This window comes from Jaculus jaculus, chromosome 12, assembly GCF_020740685.1.
Source record: "Jaculus jaculus isolate mJacJac1 chromosome 12, mJacJac1.mat.Y.cur, whole genome shotgun sequence".
NCBI lineage: Eukaryota > Metazoa > Chordata > Mammalia > Rodentia > Dipodidae > Jaculus > Jaculus jaculus.
This window is the reverse complement of record NC_059113.1, coordinates 60,147,325-60,168,229: the sequence shown is the minus strand read 5'-3', so window position 1 is coordinate 60,168,229 and position 20,905 is coordinate 60,147,325.

Here is a 20,905-nt window from a genome sequence, read left to right as displayed (position 1 = left end):
CCTCAAAAGCATCCTTTCTGTGTGTGTGTGTGTTTTTTTCCTGAGGTAGGGTCTCACTCTAGCCCAGGCTGACCTGGAATTCACTCTGTATTCTCAGGGTGGCCTCGAGCTCATGGCAATCCTCCTACCTCCATCTCCTAAGTGCTGGGATTAAAGGTGTATGCCATCACGCCCAGCAAAAGCATCTTAATATTGGTGTAGATACGTACAATCACTCTTAACAAAGTAGGACAGAAACACTCATGGCAATTACACTTCTCATTTTTTGTAACTGGTCACATGGACTTAGCTAGTATTTGTAACTGCCTTCTACTACCCATTCTGTATTTCCTCCACCTACAGCAAGCACCTCAGCATATCTTGGTTCTTTACCTGGAGGGGTGACCCATATCTTCATTCCTGAAGGATCTGGGCCATTTATCACACTGCCTTGACTGGGTTGTTGCAATTGTCTTTGATAAAAGGGCATGGTAATACTAAGAGACACCCTAAAGGATCTCCTGCACTCCAGACATACTCTTCCTTATGTCCACTGTGGAGGAGCAGTCCAATGTCCCCCTGGTAATCTGGATCAATCACCCCTGCTGTCACTGTAACTCCTGTCTCAACCTGTTCACTCAAGGGCATCAGGAGCCGAAAGAGGCCAAGGGGAAGTCTTAGCTTCCATTTCAAGGGGATGTTTTTCATGTTTCCTGGCAAAAGCACTCCCCCCACTGCTCTAGAACCAAGACCTATGGCCAGCAGAACATAAGGTTGTGGGAACAAGAAGCAAAATTTTGGTTAATGGATCACTTGGTGATGGTAAGCAGTACCATTCCCATTTCCACCCCTTGATTCCTGGACCCATGAATATGGGCTATAGGAGAAACAGCACCATATATAGGATTGATTCAGAGCATATGCAGCCTGCTGGAGGACACGCCCCCAGCCCTCCAAGCTGTTGCCACCTACTTGGCACTGTAACTTTTTTTTCCTTTTTTTTTTTTCCTTAAGATAGGGTCTCACTCTAGCCCAGGCTGACCTAGAATTAACTAGGTAGTCACTGGGTGACCTCGGGCTGGGTGGAGCAGAGCCAAGCCAAGCAGAGCTCTGTATTCCAATCACAAGGTGCTTATATAGGGAGTGCTCACACAGGCGCACTCCATACAATGATCTCATCATAAGGGGTGTTTAATCACGGTTATAATAATAAGCTTCAGATGTATGCTCAGACAGAAGTCAAGCCTATTAAAGGTATATGCTCCTACATTTCACCCACTAGGCTTGTGGGAATACTCTTTTTTGTTTCCTCCCAGAGAACTGAGCCTTGTGCCTATATACCATATCAACAATATAACAGCATCCTACTACTAAGATGCGTGCAATTAAAACCAAACTCATGAGGGTCTACTACCAGGGAAGTCCCAAATATACCCATCAAGAGGTCTTCAGTGAGAGTTTTTTCCTTTTTATATTTTTATTTATAATTTATATTTTTATTCATTTATTTGAGAGAGAAAGAGAGGGAGGGAGAGAATGGGTATGCCAGTTCCTCTAGCCACTGAAAATGAACTCCAGATGCATATGCCACCTTGTGCATCTGGCTTATGTGGGTCCTAGGAAACTGAACCTAGGTTCTTTGGGTTTGCAGGCAAGGACCTTAATTGCTAAGCCATCTCCCCAACCCTCCTTTGGATTTTCTTTCTTTCTTTCTTATTTGTTTTTGTTTTTGTTTTTCAAAGTAGGGTTTCACTCTAGTCCAGGCTGACCTGGAATTCACTATGTAGTCTAGGGTGGCCTAAAACTCACAGCCATCCTACTACCTCTGCCTCCCTAGTGCTAGGATTAAAGGCGTGCACCACCATACCTGGCTTTAGTAATTTTTTGAATTAAGTCAGCCTCCATATATATTTCCTGTAACACCTATGTAATATCCTGTGTCGGAGCATGTACAATATCGTTACCAGGGCACAGGTTAGGTTTGTGCCCTGAAACATGATAAATGCTTCCAGGAACCTATCTGCCATAAATTTTGTCACATGTATTTCCCCTACAAAGGTCGTCTCCCTATTTCCCATTCCTGGGAGGCCCATTGGGGTAGCGACAGGGTCTGGAGTTCCTGAGACCTCATGAGGTATATGAGTATGGGATAATGCAAGGGTCATGCCAGAGCAGGTCAGTAAATGGACCACCTACCTGGAGTTGGTACAGGTGATCTGAGAGATGGGCATGTTTATTGGGCACAGGTAAGGACCCAAGGCCACAGGGATATGCAGCTGGCCTAGACCCCAGTAACTTCGGGTCCCAAAGCTGGCAGGAGTTAGGCCGTTTCCCCCACCCCCCAGGCCGGGACACCTGGACTTCCTGATAAGACTTAGGTTCCGCTTTCTCCAGAGCCTTGTGACCCCTTGCTGCTGCTAACCCAGCGTCCCTATATGTTAATGAGGTATCATCCAGCAGCCTTTGGATACTCAATCCCCCTGTGACCCATACCCTGTACCTTTCCCCGCCACTACTTAGACCTTGTGACCCTTTCCCGCTCACCTGTGACATCACTACATGCTAATTAGGCATCAGTGAGACCTTTGTACTAATCAATCCCCTTGTGACCCGTACCTGTTCCCGCTCATTCACAAATGCTTATAAACCCATTCCCCTGACAAATAAACGAGCTGCTCTCTGACGCTGCCTCTCGGGTGTTTTTTCCCATCACATTCACAGCCACTCAAGACCCTGCTCCACAGTTGCCTGGACGCCTCCGGGAAGCTGGTGCGCAACGGCCCCCTGTGGAACCAGGGACACACATATGCGGCAGATGATACTTAGGATGAATTATAGGAGTCCAGATGAGGAAATTATCTCATGGGTGAAGGATATGATTTTGGCATCTGGGCCTCTGGGGGCATTTATATCACTTGAAATGTCCTTAGCTCCCCACAGTGACTCTCCAGGTCATGCGGCCACTGCACTGGTCCACCTGGGAGATGTTGAAGTTATGTGACAGGGCAAGCAGGTACAGCCAACAAAAATGCATGGCCCATGGCCACAAAAATGGAAGAAATATGGGCATCCCAAGGCACTGGATGGTAGGCCTACAAAAGGTACTCAAAGACAGTCGACAATTTGATTTATTGGCTGCTGGACTTGATCCGTCAAAACTAGATGGCCAGCCCTTGTCAAGGTGTGAGTTGTCTTATCCCCAAAGTCAAAGGGACTTGCCAGGCCATTATCTTCTGGCCTCCATATCCTTCTATAGCAACCTTTGGATACTGAAGTTGGAAGGATTTATAAACATAAGAGTGGTGGGCTAGAGAGATGGCTTAGCAGTTAAGGCACATGCCTGTGAAGCCTAAGGACCCAGGTTCGATTCTCCAGGTCCCACGTAAGCCAGATGCACATGATGGCACAGGCATCTGGAGTTCGTTTGCAGTGGCTAGAGGCCCTGGTGCGCCCATTCTCTCTCTCTCTCTTTCTCTGTCCCCCCCCCCCCGTCTGTCTCTAATAAATAAGTTAGTCAAAAAAAAAAAGATAAAGGTGGTATCTGCACCAGTGTCAACAAGCGCAATTACCACTTGAGCATTCTGTGGTGTCCAATAAATAGTCATTTGCACATGAGGCCTCTGGCCGACCAGATTACCGATAGTCCAGACACATCAGCCATTGCCCAATCTTGGAAGTAGTCAGCCAGACTTACCTCTTGTGCTTGAACAGATGTGGGCAGTGGGGTATACTGCTATTATCTGGGGGACAATTTCTTCCACAAGGACAACCCATCCAATAGCTTCCCAGCCACCTTCCAATAGGATGGTGAAATTCCTCCATCCAATTTTTCCAGAGCCTTTTTCACTTCAGCCACATTGGGACTCATTGCTCCCCAATCCTCAGGGGAGCCCAGTCCATCAAGAGAGCCACCGCTGGATACCACCATTCAGTCAGGGGCCACATGTCTGGTGTGGGATCCACATGGGGTGGCATTGAAAGGGCAGTGGGCTCACCCATCTCATTGTGCCAACTACACCAAGTGTCAGGAGCAGGCAGCTCAAGGAGGATTTGTGGAGGGAGTAAGCATAGCTGGAAGGAGGCGTGGGGAGTAGACATTTGCAGGCACCAGTTGCAGTGTCAAACAGAGCAGGGCTGAGCTAAACTGAGCCTAGCAGAGCAAAGCTGAGCACTTTATCCCAGGCACAGTGTGCTTCTATGGGAAGTGTGTGTGTAGGCGCATGCCATTCAATCATCCCATCGACATGTGGACACACAGGCTGACTCTATCAATGATCTCATCATCACATAGGATGCTGAATCATGGTTATAATAAACTTCAGCCACCTTGTATGCTCAACCAGAAGTTAAGCCTATTAAAGTTATAAACCCCTACACTGACCAGGTAGCCCCAGTGACCCTCCTGGTTCTGCTTCCCTCAATGATGGTGTCGCTAGCATGCATGACCAACCTGGTTTTTATACATGGGTGCTGGGGATCAAACTCAGATCTTTATTCTTGCAAAGTGTACTATTTGAATGTGCAATATCCCCCATAGTCTCATGTGTTTGTGAATAAGCCTCAAACTCAGTCTCCAGCTGGTAGCAATTGGGGAGGTGAAGCCTTGCAGTGAACCAGAGACCCTGCTCCAGACTAGGTGGGAAGCAAGAACTGACAACTGAAGTTGTTCTCCAACCTCTCTACATGTGCACCATGGCACACAGGCCTGTACTCACACACATACACATAAAAACAAGCCAAAAATTAAAAAATGATAGCTGGGGCTGAGGAGATGATTAGAGGTGTTTGCTTGTAAAGCTTGAATGCCTGACTTCAATTTCCTAGTACTCATGTAAAGCCAGATGAACAAAATGGCTTATGTGTCTGGAATTTGTTATGGCATTCTCATACTTTCTCTCTCTCCCATTTAAATGAAATTTAAAATGGGAAATATATGTATTGTAGTTACCTAGTAGCTGCTGGAACAAACACCTGACCAAGATCAGCTTGTGGGAGGAAAGGGTTTATGTTGGCTTACAGACTCAGGGGAAAGTTCTGTGATTTCAGGGGAAAATGTGGCATGAGAAGAGGCTGGACATCACCTGCTGGCCAACGTCAGGTGAAGAACAACAGCAGAAGAATATGCCAAACACATAAGCCCACTTCTAACAACACTCCTCCTCCAGCAAGGCTCCAATTCCCAAACTGCCACAGCTGGGGACCTAGAATTCAGAACACATGAATTTATGAAGAATACCTAATTCAAACCACCATATTCCATCCTTGACCCCCATAAAACTGATGACCATCCATGATGTAAAATAAAATGCAATACATTCAGTCCAACTTTAAAGTACCCATATATTTTTTTCTATTTCAACACTGTCCAAACATCCCTGTAGTCCAAGTTCTATCACTGTGAACTGTAAAACCAAAGTAAGATAATGGCACAGAGTCAACATTCACACTGCAAAAGATGGCATTGCAAGGAAAGATTAAACCAATACAAAATCAACAAGCAGGGCAAACATCAAGTTCCATAGCTCCACATTGTAGTCAGATTCACATTGCTGGAATGAACCTCCAAGCCAGACAGTTTATGGGAGGAAGGGAATTTATTTGAAGCTACACATCCAGGGGAAGTTCCATAATGGCAGAAGAAACTGGCCTCCTTTCACAGGTCCACAGAGAGAGAAATATCACTACCAGCACCATTAGCAAGCACACTCCAGGAACACCAGGCAGAGCTAAAGCACTATGCCTCTCTTTTATTAGAATTTAGATATGCCCCCAAACACACCTAAAAGCGGCACCCTAAGATCCACCTACAGAGACACCTCATCCAGCCAGGTAGCTGGAAATCCAAGAAGCTTTAATAAAACTCCTCCATCTAAGTTAGGCGTGGTGGTACACTCCTTTAATCCCAGAACTCAGGAGGCAGAGGAAGGAGGATCACAGAGTTCAAGGCCACCCTGAGACCACATAGTGAATTCCAGGTCAGCCTGGGTTAGAGTAAGACCCTACCTTGAGCAACAACAACAAAAACAAAAAACCCTACTCAATCTATTGGGGGACAATCATTCAAACTACTACACTCCCAAGTCCAACATCTCTAACCAGTAAGTCTCTGGAATTCCAATTCCACCCCCCAAGATGGGCGGTTCACCACTTGGGGAAAACTCCATCCCCAGCTCTAGTTGACAGCCATCTCATAATCCTGGCATCTCCACTGGGTCTCTTCTGTAACTCATGGCTCCATCAGGGACTACCAACAACCATACCTCACACTGCCCATTGCCATTTCCAAACAATCCCAAAAAACTATATTGCAAATCCAATGACCCTGTTTCTTACATTTGTTATACTCCATAATACCAGGTGGGCTCCCAAGTTTGTTGATCCAATGGGGAATAAAGCCAGATTTGAAGATCAGGACACTCCTTCAGCATTCTGGCCCTCTACTTTCAAAAGAATCCAAGCTGGGTGTGATGGCACATGCCTTTAATCCCAGCACTTGGGAGGCAGAGGTAGGAGGATCGCCTTGAGTTTGAGGCCACTCTGAGACTCCATAATGCATCCCAGGTTAGCCTGGGCTAGAGTGAAACCCTACCTCGAAAAACCAAAAAAAATAAAAGAAAGAAAGAAAGAATCGGAATTTTCTTGCTGTCCCAATACAGAAGAGCTGGCCCAATATCAATGATGGTAATGTCTCAAAGAATTGCAGCTGAACAGACTGCAATTTCAGCCCAGAGTTTTCTTTCTTTCTGTGCCATATCCATCTGCTCTCACCAGTCCCTTTCTTTTTTTTTAATTTTAATTTTATTTATTTATTTATTTGACAGAGAAAGAGGGAGACAGAGGGAGAGAATAGGCATGCCAGAACCCCCAGCCACTGCAAACAAACTCCAGACGCATGTGCCCCCTCGTGCATCTGGCTAACGTGGGTCCTGGGGAATCAAACCTGGGTCCTTTGGCTTTGCAGGCAAATGCCTTAACTGCTAAGCCATCCCTCCAGCCCAACCAGTCCATTTCTTTACAACACAACCCTGCACAGTTCTCAGGAGAACAGTGCAGTCAGCCTCTCATACAAACTACCTCTAATCTAGTTCAGACAAAGTTCTTTCTTCCCCTCATGAACCAAACATCACAGTTCTTTCTGTGTTTAGGTCTTTTTACTCTGACCAAAACAGTCCATCGAGCACTGCTTAGAGCACCCCAGGGCATCTTTCAGACCAAGCAATCAGATACTTTCACATTCTTCCTACAAATCAGCTCCAAAAAGGCCAAAAGCCAGTCAGATTTTTAACAGTAACAACCCCACTTCTTGATACCAATTTTACTGTCACAGTTACCTTCATGTTGCTGGAACAAACTACCCACCAAAAGCAGCTAGTGGGAGGAAAGTTGTTTATTTTGGCTTACAGACTCAAGGGGAAGCTCCATGATGGTAGGGACAATGTGGTATGAGCAGAGACTGTATATCTTCTGGCCAACATCATGTGGAGAACAGCAGCAGACAGTGTGTCAAAAACTGGGAAGGAGAAGTTGTCTATAACATCCATAAACCCACTCTCCAGTACAACTTCCTCCAGTAATCTCCAGTTTCCAAATTGTCACAAGCTGAGGATCAAGCATTTGCAACACATGAGTTTATGGGCAACACCTAACTCAATCACAATGTGTAAACAAAATTAGATACATGTAAGAGTAAAATTCAAAGCTCTGTAAATTGCTTCCAAAAATAAAAATAAAAATACAAGAGCCAATCATGGTGGTGCATGCCTTTAATCCCAGCATTCGGGAGACAGAGGCAGGAGGTTCACCATGAATTTGAGGCCACCCTGAGACTACATAGTGAATTCCAGGTCATGCTGGGCCAAAGTGAGACCCTACTTCAAAAAACCAAAAAGAAGGCTGGAGAGATGGCTTAGCGGTTAAGCGCTTGCCTGTGAAGCCTAAGGACCCCGGTTTGAGGCTCGGTTCCCCAGATCCCACATTAGCCAGATGCACAAGGGGGCGCACACGTCTGGAGTTCCTTTGCAGAGGCTGGAAGCCCTGGCTCGCCCATTCTCTCTCTCTCCCTCTATCTGTCTTTCTCTCTGTCTGTCACTCTCAAATAAATAAAAAGTGAACAAAAAAATATTTAAAAAAAAAAAGATAAGAATAATACAAGCCAGGCATGGTGGCACACACCTTTAATCCCAGCACCCAGGAAACTGAGGTAGGAGAATCACTCTGAGTTCAAGGCCATCATGAGACTACATAGTGAATTCCAGGTCAGCCTGTGCTAGAGTGAGACCCTACCTTGAACTCCCTGTTCCCTAAAAAGTAGGGTGAGGTGAGGTGGTGCACACCAAGCACTTGGAAGGCTGAAGCAGGAGGATTTCTATTGAGTTCAAGGACACCCTAAGACTACATAGTGAATTCCAGGTCAGCCTAGGCTTCAGTGAGACACTACTTATAAAAATAAAAATAAAAATAAAATAAAATAAAATAAACCCTAAAAGTAAAAATAAAATCTGGAAAAAAATGGCTCAGCAGTTAAAGGTACTTGCTTGCAAAGCCTTCTGGCCTGGGTTTAATTCCCAATCCACCCACATAAAGCCAGACTCAAAAAGTAGCACTAGTATCTTTACAGTGGCAAGAGGCCTTGGAGTGCCCATATGTATCCACACACAGACACAAAGAAATAAATTCAAAGAAGTTATAAAAAACAAGGTCTTAGGCTGGAGAGATGGCTTAATGATTAAGGTGTTTGCCTGTGAAGCCAAAGAACCAAGGTTCAATTCCACAGGCCCCACATAAGACAGATGCAAATGGTGGCACATGCATCTGGAATTCGTTTACAATGGCTGAAGACTCTGGTGTGCCAATTCTCTCTCTCTCTCTCTCTCTCTCTCTCTCTCTCTCAAGTAAATAAAAATTAATAAAAATAGGTAAGATCTTCAACCTTTAAAAATACTTTTTTTTGGTAACTTCTGGTTAAGATGGCGGTGTAGCAACCATGCCAAAGCAGCCTAGAGGAAAGAAGTCTTAATATCAACGGCTTTAATGTCCCAACCAAAAGATATAGGTTCCACAGACTGGGTTAAAAAGTAGGATCCTTCAATTTGTTGCCTCTAAGAAACTCACCTTTCTACAAAGGATGGACACTATCTTAGGGTGAAAGATTAGAAAATGGTGTTTCAAGAAAATGGGCCTAGAAAACAAGCAGGGATTGCTGTCCTAATATCTGACAGGGTAGACTTTAGTTCAACATTAGTTAGGCAAGATAAGGAAGGTCACTTTATATTGATTAAAGGAACACTCCAACAGGAGGACATTACACTCAAAAACATATATGCACCTAACATGGGGGCTCCCAACTTCATCAAACAAACACTAGAACTAAGGTCACAGATAACACCAAATAGAGTTGTAGTGGGTGACTTCAACACCCTACTCTCATCATTTGACAGCCCAGCAAAAAATAAGCAGAGATGCATCTGGATTAAATGAGATCATGGAAGGAAAGGACCTAACAGATATATACAGGACATTTCATCCAAATGCTGCAGAATACATATTCTTTACAGCAGCACATGGAACATTCTCTAAAATAGACCATATATTAGGACACAAAGCAAATCTTAAGAAATACAGGAAAACTGAAATAATTCCTTGCATTCTATCTGATTACAATGGGATCAAACAACAAATAAATAGCAAGAAAAGCTATAGAGCATACACAAAATTATGGAAACTAACAATCCACTACTAAATGATGAGTGGGTCAATGAAGATATCAAGAAGTAAATAAAAACCTCATAGAATCAAATGATAGTGAGAACAAAACATACCAAAACCTTTAGGACACAATGAAGGCAGTCCTAAGAGGGAAATTTATATCTTTAAATACCTATTTTATGAAATTAGAGGGGCTGGAGAGATGGCTTAGTGGTTAAGGTGCCTGCCAACAATGCCAAGGGACCTCAGTTCAATTCCCCAGGACCCACATAAGCCAGATGCACAAGGTAGCACATATATCTGGAGTTCATTTGCAGTGGCTGGAAGCCCTGGTGTGCCCATTCTCTCTCTTTCTCTCTCCCTCTTCCTCTCTCTCAAAATAAATAAATAAATAAAAACGAATGCAAGGAATGTGGAATATTTTTCTTTCTTCAAGTCTTATTTGGCATCAGTGTATTCATACTGGAAAGAAGCCCTTTGATTGTGCGGAATGTGGGAAGGCTTTTGGCTATCCCTATCAGCTTACTGCACGTTACAGAGTTCATACTGGTAAGAAACCCTTTCAATGTAAGGAATGTAGGAAAGCCTTTAGTCGTTCCTCAGACCTCACACAACATCAGAAAATCCATTCTGGCAAAAAACCCTTTATATGTAAAGAATGTGGGAAGGCTTTTATATATCATTGTCGACTTATTAAACTTTACCGAATTCATAGTGGTGAGAAACCATTTTAATGTAAGCGGTGTGGGGAAATCTCTAGTACCGGCTCAAACCCTGTTCAACACAAGAATTCATACTGGCTAGAAACCCTGCACATGTAATGGATGTGTGAAGGCCTTTAATCATCACTCAAACCTCATGAAGCATCATAAATTTACTCTGCCGAGAAACCTTTTTACTATAAAGACTGTGAGGAAGCCTTCATTCTTCTCACACAGCTTGCTCAACATCAGCATTCATACTGAAGCTCTGTGAATATCAGCAGTATGAGAAGGCCTTTAGACTTCACCTACGGCTTTCTCAACATCAGAACACTCATACTGTTGAGAAACCTTTTGAATGCAAATAGTGTGGGAATGCCTTCAGACATCAGTATCAACTTACTGAACATCACATTTCATACTGATGTGAAACCCCGTCAGTGTGAGGGACGTGGGAAGGGCTTCCACACCAAGCCTCAGAGCCATCAGAGAACCCACGCTGGTGGGAAGCCCTTTGAATGTCAGGAATGTGGGGAAGCTTTTTGCCATCATTACCAATGTCTTAGGTGTTAGAGAATTCATACTGGTGAGAATCCCCATGAATGTGAAGAATGGAAGAAACACTACTTGTGGTAGAGACCTGACAGTACATCAAAGGATTCAAACTGGTGAGAAACCATGCCAGTGTAAAGAACGTGGGAGTGCCTTCATGTGTAAATCAAACCTAGTTAAACATGCTAAAATTCATAATGGTGAAAAGCCCTACTAATGTAAGGAATGTAGAAAAGCTTTTAGCAGCAATTCTGAACTGACTACATCAGAGGATTCATACTAACCTTATGATTGTAAGGATCATGGGAAAATTTAGATTTAGTTCAGGTTTCATATCAAATGAGATTAGTCACACTGGTATGGAACTTACCAGTATAATGACCTGAGGGTTTCCTCTACATAAAAGAATTCATACTGGAGAAAAACCATATGAGTGTAAAGAACATGAGAGGACTTAGTTCAGTGCTTCCTGCACATCAGAGAATTCATACTGGTATGGAACCCTATGAGTATAAGGTATGTGGAAAAGCTTTTACTGTAGACAGTAAGCTTACTTAACCTCAGAAAATTCATAATGGTCATATGAATATGAAGTGTTGTCAACAGCACTCGGGAAGCAGAGGTAAGAGGATTGCTGTGAGTTTGAGGCCAACCTGAGACTACATAGTTAATTCCAGGTCAGTCTGAGCTAGAGTGAGACCCTACCTCAAAAAACCAAAAGCTAAATGAATAAAGTGTGGACAAGCCTTTGTGTGAAAAGTTTACTCAACATCAACTCATTTGGGTGAAAAAATTCTATGACTTAAGGAATGAATGCTGAAGATAGGTCTTTACATTCTAAGGTGTTCAAGCAAAAACCTTCCCACATTCTTATTTTAGAAAGTGTTTTTCACCAATGTGAATACATTTTGTTGATGAAGACCTAGGGCATAATACAAGTTCCTGGTGATAATGGAGGTGAATACATACAATCTCAGTGCTTGGAAAGCTGAGACAGGATGATTGTGAGATGGAGACAAACTGTTGCTACAAAGTAAGACTAAATTTAGTGACTAAAAAACATCTCTGGTCATTTCTACTGGATGGATGTAGATTCTTGGGCATCTGCTTGTTGCCATTTGACTCTTCCGTGTTTCAGCAGGGTTACTCCAGTCATTTCTGTGTGTTCCTTAGTGCTGGGGTTGGTGTCCATTCTTATCTGCTGCGTGCAATGTCCCTAATAAACTTGTTCAAATTCAAAAAAAAAAGAAAGAAAGAAAGAAAGAAAGAAAGAAATCAGAGCTGGGTGTGGTGGTGCACATTATTAGTCCCAGCACTCAAGAGGAAGAGGTAGGGGGATTACCATGAATTCGAGGCCACCCTGAGACTACATAGTGAATTCCAGGTCAGCCTGAGGTAGAGTGAGACTCTACCATGGGAAAACACACACACACACACACACACACACACACACACACAAAGAAATTAGAAAGGTCACAAGTATTCAACTTAATGCTTCATCTTAAGGCCTTGGAAAAAGAACAAAGCAAACTGAAAATCAGTAGATGGGAAGAAATAATAAAGATTAGGGCAGAAATTAATGAAATAGAAAGCAATAAATAAATAAATAAATAAAATAAAAAACAATCCAAAGAATCAATGAAACAAAGAGTTGGTTCTTTGAAAGGATAATGATTGATAAACCCTTAGCAAATCTGACCAAAAGAAAGAGAAAAGAGAGACACATTAATAAAATTAGAGAAGAAAAATGCACCATCACAAAGGTACCAGAGAAATTAAAAAAATCGTAGGGACATATTACAAGAACATATACTCCACTAAGTTTAAAAATCTGAATGAAATTGATGATTTCCTTGATTTATATGACCTACCTAAATTAAACAAAAATGAGATTAGTCACTTAAATAGACTTATAACAAGTATAGAGATCCAAGCAGTTACAAAAATCTCCCAACTGGGGCCAGACATGGTGGTGCATGCCTTTAATTCCAGCACTTGGGAGGCAGAGGTAGAAGGGTAACCGTAAGCTTGAGGCCACCCTGAGACTACATAGTGAATTCCAGGTCAGCCTGGGCTAGAGTGAGACTCTACCTAGAAAAGAAAAAAAAAAAAAATCTCCCAACTGAAAAAGTCCAGGCCCAGATGGACTCAATGGTAAATTTTACCAGACTTTCCTGGAAGAACTTATACCAATACTTCTCAAATTTTTTCATAAAATAGAAAAGGAAGGAATCCTACCAAATTCCTAGGAAGCAAGCATCACCCTGCTACCCAAACCAAAGATAGAACAAAAAACGAAAATTACATACACTGTGAATAGAGCAAAGAAGCAACCTACAGAATGGAGGAAAATCTTTGCCAGCTATACATCTGACAGAGGATCAACATTCAAAAATGTATAAAGAACTCAAAAAACTAAATAATAAGAAATCAAACAACCCAATTAAAAAATGGGCAATGGAACTAGAGAGTTCTCAAAAGAAGAAATACAGATGGCATGTAAACATCTAAAAAAAATGTTCTACACCCCTAATCATCAGGGAAATGCAGATTAAAACTAGATTGAGGTTCCATCTCACTCCTGTGAGATTGGCTACCATCATGAAAACAATTGACTATAATAGACTAATGGAGAGATGGAGGGGATATGATGGAGAGCAGAGTTATGAAGGGGAATGTGGGAGAGGGGAGGAAAATACTATGGTTTGTTGTCTGTAAGTATAAAAGTTGTCAATGAAAAATATATATTAAAAAAATTTTAATTAAAAAAATTTTTAACGACCCATATGACCCAGCTATACCATTTCTAGGAATATACCCTTAGGATGCATCTCATTACCTTGGAGATACTTACATATCCATGTTTATTGCTGCTCTGTTCACAATAGCTAGGAAATGGAACCTAGATGTCCCTCAACTGATGAGTGGATAATGAAGATGTGGAACATTTATACAATGGGTTTTTTTTTTAATTTTTTTTGTTGTTCATTTTTATTTATTTAGTTGAGAGTGACAGAGAGAGAAAGAGGCAGATAGAGAAAGGAGAGAGAATGGGCACACCAGGGCCTCCAGCTACTGAAAACGAACTCCAGACACGTGCGCCCCCTTGCATCTGGCTAACGGGGGTCCTGGGGAATGAAGCCTTGAACCGGGGTCCTTAGGCTTCACAGGCAAGTGCTTAACTGCTAAGCCATCTCTCCAGCCCTCAATGGGGTTTTTTAAATTTTAACTTTTATTTGTTTGAGAAAGAAAAGAGGGGAAGAAAGAGAGAGAGAGAGAATGGGCATGCCAGGACCTCCAGCCACTGCAAACAAACTCCAGACACATGCTCCACCTTGTGCATCTGGCTTATGTGTGTCCTGGGGAATGAAACCTGGGTCATCCAGCTTTTTCAGCAAGCACCTTAACCACTAAGCCATGTCTCCAGTCCTACAATGGAGTTCTATTTAGTGGTAAGGAAGTGGTAAAGAAAAATGAAATTTGCTGGGAAGTGGGTGGATCTGGAAAGGATTATACTAAGTGGGGTAATCCAGGTACAGAAAGCCAAGAGCTGCATGTCCTCACTCATATGTAGATCCTAGCTACAAATGTTTGGACTTGCATGTGAGTTGGAATAAAACTCAGTAGCTGAGGCTAATAAGCTAGAAAGGGGCTAGAAGAGAGAACTTAAGATGATATTGCATATACGTAAGTAGATGAACAGATTGCTGGGGGTAGAAAGGCCTAAGTGAGGTCAGGGGAAGCACCATAAGCCATAGATTGTTACTAGAAAATTTTCGGTGCCAGGGATGGGATATATTCCAGTGAGTTGTTGGCCAGAGAAGTCCCTGATGCCCCCAAATCATTACAGGAATAATTGATAAGACCCTATTACTGAAGACTTCACATGCTTGGGCTGCATGGTCACTGAAAAGTCAAGCTGGGCTGGAGAGATGACTTAGTGGTTAAGGGGCTTGCCTGCAAAGCCTAAGAATACAGGTTCGATTCTCCAGGTCCCACATAAGCCAGATGCACAAGGTGGCTCATGCATCTGGAGTTCATTTGCAGTAGCTAGAGGTCCTGGTGTGCCCATTCTCTCTCTCTCTCTCTTTCTCTGTCTGTCTCTAATAAATAATAAAAAAGAAAATCAAGTCATGCATGATGGTGCATGCCTTTAATCCCAGCACTCGGGAGGAGGATTGCTGAGAATTCAAGGCCACCCTGAGACTATGTAGTGAATTACAGGTCCTACCTTGAAAAACCAAAAAAAAAAAAAAGAAAAAAAAAAAACTCAAGCTGTAGCTGAGCTGAAAACCTCCTTGCTATAGACCAACTGACAGAAAGCTGGAAAAAAAAAAAAAAAAACTATGCTGCTTGCTCTGTGGGAGAGAGAGAGAAGTCATCAGTAGAGATAAACAAACAACAGTGGCACTATAAGCTTTAAGATTGGCCAGCCAGGCCAAATGAGCCAGCAAGGTGCAAGAGTGGCATGTTTGTTATGGGGGAGACCAACAGCTCTCTAATTGGACTGGAGTCCTGTTCCATGGGAGGGAACAGATGACTGGTACTGAAATCCTATGATAAGGGAGGTTATGTGAGCCGTAGGGCTATAACTCCTCTGGTATCTGGCTAAATACATATATTATACTCACCAAACTGCCTAGTAAGCACTTCTCTCAATGTTCATACCCCTATATTAATTCTACTGTCACTTTTAGAGAATCTTCTATTTTCAGATGGCAGTGACTTCTGAGATGACTCAGAATTAACCATAGTGCTGAGAAGTGACAGAGGAGTGTTCAGCATTGAGACATCTCTATCACACTTTCCAAGGCTCAGGGTCCACTGCAGAAGAGGTGGCAGAAAGAATGTAAGAGCCCAAAGAAGGGTAGGCCTCCTTACAATGTGCTCCTCCAGACACAAAATGGCCTGGATACCCATGACCTTGCAGTGTTTGGCATTACCTACACAAGACCCTCATAATAGGAGGAAAAGATGATAACATCAAAACAAGAGAGAAAGAGAAAGAGAGAGAGAAATCTGGGCATGGTGACACACGCCTTTAATCCCAGTGCTTGGGAGGCAGAGGTAGGAAGATTGCCCTGAGTTCGAGGCCACCCTGAGACTCCATAGTGAATTCCAGGTCAGCCTGGGCTAGCGTGAAACCCTATGTTGAAAAGCCAAAGAGAGAGAGAGAGAGAGAGAGAGAGAGAGAGCGCAAGTGCCAGGTGTGATGGCACATGCCTTTAATCCCCGCACTCAGGAAGCAAAGATATGAAGATCGCTGTGAGTTCAAAGCCACACTGAGACTACATAATGAATTCCAGGTCAGCTTGAGCTAAAGTGAGACCCTATCTCAAAAAATCAAAAAACCAAAGTAAATAAATACATATATAAAGAAGAGACTAATTGAGTGGGGCAGGGGATAGATGGTGAGTAGAGTTGTGAAGGGGGGGAGGGAATTGTCATGGCTTATTGTCTATAATAATGGAAGCTTCCCAGCTAGAGGAATGGTGTAGTGGTTTAGGTGTTTGCCTGCAAAGCCAAAGGACAGAGGTTCAATTCCCCAGGACCCATGTAAGCCAGATGCACAAGATGGTGCATGCATCTGGAGTTCGTTTGCAATGGCTGGAGGCCCTAGTGTGCCCATTCTCTCTGTTTGTCTGCTCCTCTCTCTCTCTCTCTCTCTCACTCTGTCTCTTTCAAATAAATAAGTAAAACTTAAAAAAAATTATGGTTTTCAATAAAATTGAAAAAGTATATTGAGTGCATCATCAGCTGTGCATGGTTTCAGGAGCTGCTGCTGAGATACAGCATATAGGCAGGGCATGATGACCTTGATAGGACAGTGAGGCCGTGGGTAGATGGACTGTGGTTTGCATAGAGACGTGAAGATATTCTGGATATAACAAGACTGTGCAAGGGCGACCATGTAGCACTGTTGGCTCAGGATGGAAGTTTTCTCTGGCTCTTCAGCCCAGCTGGAGGGGTGGAATTAGAAAATCCAAAGACTTGTCAGTCGCTAGTTATAATTTCAGACATGAACTGCGTATGTTTGATGTTTGCTTGATATTTATTGAGTTTGCATTGTTCCAGTCTCTGTTTGCTATGCCTTATAGCAGTTGAAAATGTTTAATGTGTGCCTTTATATGTTGAAAATATATAACTTGTTTTTATTTTACAGGACTCAAAGCTAAGACATTATCTTAAGTCTCAGATGAAACTTAGGACTTAGGAACTATCTTAAATTGGTAAAGACTGTGGAAGCTGGGCGTGGTAGCACGCATCTTTAATCCCAGCACTTGGGAGGCAGAGGTAGGAGGATTGCCATGAATTCGAGGCCAGCCTGAAACTACATAGTAAATTCCGGGTCACCCTGAACTAGAGTGAGACCCTATCTCAGAAAAAGAAAAAAAAAAAAAAGACCATGGGGACCTTTGAATTTGGACTGAACACAATATATACAATGTGAGAAGGCAAGCTGGTTTTGAATCTATTGGGGGAAAGGGGTGAAATGTGGTGGGTTGGATGGATTCCCCTATAGATTCAGGAGTTTTATTAAAGCTTATAATTTAGATCTCTAGCCACTTGGCTGGAGGATATGTCCCTGTGGGTGGATCCTAGGTCCAGTCCTAAGGTGCTTGGGGGGCAGACCTGGAATTTCAACTAAAGGTGTAGAAAGTGCTGGAGTTTTGTGTAGAGTTACTGAAGTGTGCTTACTTATAGTGGTGGTGGTGGCTTTTCTCTGGCGTGGGCCTGAGAAAATGGGCCAACTTCTGTTATTATGAAACTTCTCTTCTATCTGTAAACATCAATAAATCCCTTCCTCCATTAACTGTGCCTGGTTTCAAAGTTCATCCCAGCAATCTGAGGCTGTCTACTACAATTGCTGATATAGCAACTTGGCTCACAAGTAAATACTCATATAAATTTAAAAAATTAATTTAAGTCCTCATCAATTTGAAGTATAACTAAAATCTTAAAAGTGATGCCTTTTTATTTTTTTAATTTTTTTGTTATTTTTATTTATTTCGTTCAGAGCTACAGAGAGAGAAAGAGGCAGATAGAGGGAGAGAGAATGGGCACGCCAGGGCCTCCAGCCACTGCAAACGAACCCCAGATGCATTGGCCCCATTGTGCATCTGGCTAACGTGGGTCCTGGGGAATCAAGCCTTGAACCGGGGACCTTAGGCTTCACAGGCAAGCACTTAACCGCTAAGCCATCTCTCCAGCCCAAAAGGGATGCCTTTAAACGATATTTTATTTTTTAATTAATTAACTAATTTATTTATTTGTTGGAGGGAGAGAAAAAGAAGCAGACACACAGAAAGAGAATGGGCATGCCAGGGCCTCCAGCCACTGCAAAGAAACTTCTGACACATGCAGCCTCTTCTGCATCTGGCTTCTGTGGATCCTCCTGCCTGTGCCTCCCAAGTGCTGGGATTAAAGGCATGTGCCACCAGGCCTCGCCCCAAATCTTTAATCTTTAAAGTGATTAATTTGAGTTTACTGACAAAACACAAAAATATTTGATATGTTTTGCCTATGCTTATAAATGTTAAGATACAATATATATGTGCTTTCTGTTAAGCCACAACTTCCTTGGTTTTAGAGTAAATTGCTAAATTTTTATCAAAATATAGAAAGGACCATCAAAATTACAAGTATTGTGGTGGTTTGATTCAGGTGTCCCCCATAAACCTAGGTGTTGTGAATGCTAGCTCCCCAGCTGATGGATATTTGGGAATTAATGCCTCCTGGAGGGAGTGTATTGTTGGGGGCAGGCTTAAGGGCTTTATAGCCAGTTTCCCCATCCCAGTGTTTGGCACACCCTCCTGTTGCTGTGGTCCACCTTACGTTGGCCAGGGGGTGATGTCCACCCTCTGCTCATGCCATCATTTTCCCCTGCCATCGTGGAGCTTCCCCTCGAGCCTATAAGCCAAAATAAAACTCTTTTTCCCAGAAGCTGCTCTTGGTTGGGTGATTTCTAACAGCAATGCGAACCGGACTGCAACAGTAAAGTGGTACCGAGGAGTGGGATTGCTGCTAGACACCTGACTGTGTGGCTTCGGCCTTTTGAAGCTGATTTTCAAGAGGAATGTGCAAGGAGTTGAAACCTTGGCCTAAGAGATGCCTTGCAGTGCTGTAAGTACAGCTTGATGGTCTATCCTGGTCAGAGCTGAAAGACCTGAAGGCAGTAAGAACTATGGACTGTGAGGTCTGGTTTATGAGGGTGAGAAAGAGCTGTGCCTGGACTGGGCTAGCAGTTTGTGTGAGAAGCTTGCTCTTGTGCCCATGTCCTGAGAAGTTGTGCAGGGTTGCTTAGCGTAGAAATGAACTGGTGTGTGCAGAGGGCTATGGCACAGAAAGGAAAATCTTTGGGTGAACTGCTGCCCGTTCAGCTGCAACTGAGAAACCTTTGAGACTGGGCTAGCTGACCTGCGCTGGGGCAACAAAAAGAATGTAGACTCTTTAGAAGGGGCCTCAGTGCTCAAGGAGTGTCCTGTTCTTCAAAGTCTGCTTTATTCCCCCCCTGGATTAACAAATTGGCACCCTACCTGGTATCGTGGAGTATAAGAAATGCTGGAAAGAGGGTCATTGAGTTTGCAACACGGTCTTGTGTTTTGGAAATGGCCATGGGCAGTGTGAAGCAGGTTTGTTGGTTGCCTGCATAGAGACCCCATGGGGCCATGAGGATGAACCGTGGCTTGCAGTGGAGACCCAGTGGAGATGCCGGGACCTTGAGATGGCTGCCGAGGAGCTGCCGGCCCCGGTGAAGTTTCCCAGGACTGTGAGTAGCCTAGCTGGAGGGCGGAATTGGAATGCCAGAGACTTGCTGCTGGTTAGAATTATCGGAATTGAAGATTTGTCACTGGCTAGAGTTGCTGGACTTGAAGCTACAGAGTTTGATATTTTCCCTAGTTGTTTTAAATCTTGTATTGGTTGAATGTTTCTTTGCTATGCCCAATGCCATCTTTTGCAGTGTGAATATTTATTCTGTGTCATTATGGGTTTTTTGAGGTTATATTTTGGTATTATGGCTCAGTTAAAAGATCTTGAACTATGGGGATGTATGAACATCATTGGAATTGATAAAAACTATGGGGACTTTTAAAGTCAGACAGAATGCATTGCATTTTACATCATGTATGGTTATCAGTTTATGGGGGCCAGGGGCGGAATGTGGTGGTTTGATTCAGGTGTCCCCCATAAATCTAGGTGTTGTGAATGCTAGCTCCCCAGCTGATGGATATTTGGGAATTAATGCCTCCTGGAGGGAGTGTATTGTTGGGGGCAGGCTTAAGGGCTTTATAGCCAGTTTCCCCATGCCAGTGTTTGGCACACCCTCCTGTTGCTATGGTCCATCTTATGTTGGCCAGGGGGTGATGTCCACCCTCTGCTCATGCCATCGTTTTTCCCTGCCATCGTGGAGCTTCCCCTCGAGCCTGTAAGCCAAAATAAATCTCTTTTTCCCAGAAACTGCTCTTGGTTGGGTGATTTCTAACAGCAATGCGAACCGGACTGCAACAAGTATAAAGTGTGTTTTCAATTAAGATTAAAGGGGTTACTGTAAAAAGTTGTTTCTCTGTATTTCTCTCACCTTAAATGTTTATATAATTCAAACAACTTTTATTTGTTTGTTTGTTTGTTTGACATAGGGTCTCACTTTAACCCAGGCTGACCTGAAATTCACTATGTAGTCTCAGGGTGGCCTCGAACTCATGGTGATCCTCCTAACTCTGCCTCCTGAGGCTGGGACTAAAGGTGTGCTCCACCATACTTGGCCAAACAGCTTTTATCATAAGTTGATAAATTTATTGTCTCATATCAATGTTAAAATTCAGGTATAAATAGGTTTCCTATTATGTTAAGCTATGACTATTGAAAAAAATGAGTAATTAACAAAATTAAATTTAAGATATTTTAGCTAGCTTTGTTTAAGCTTCATTTAAGTGTGACATAAATCAAAATTACAAGATTGATGTAAA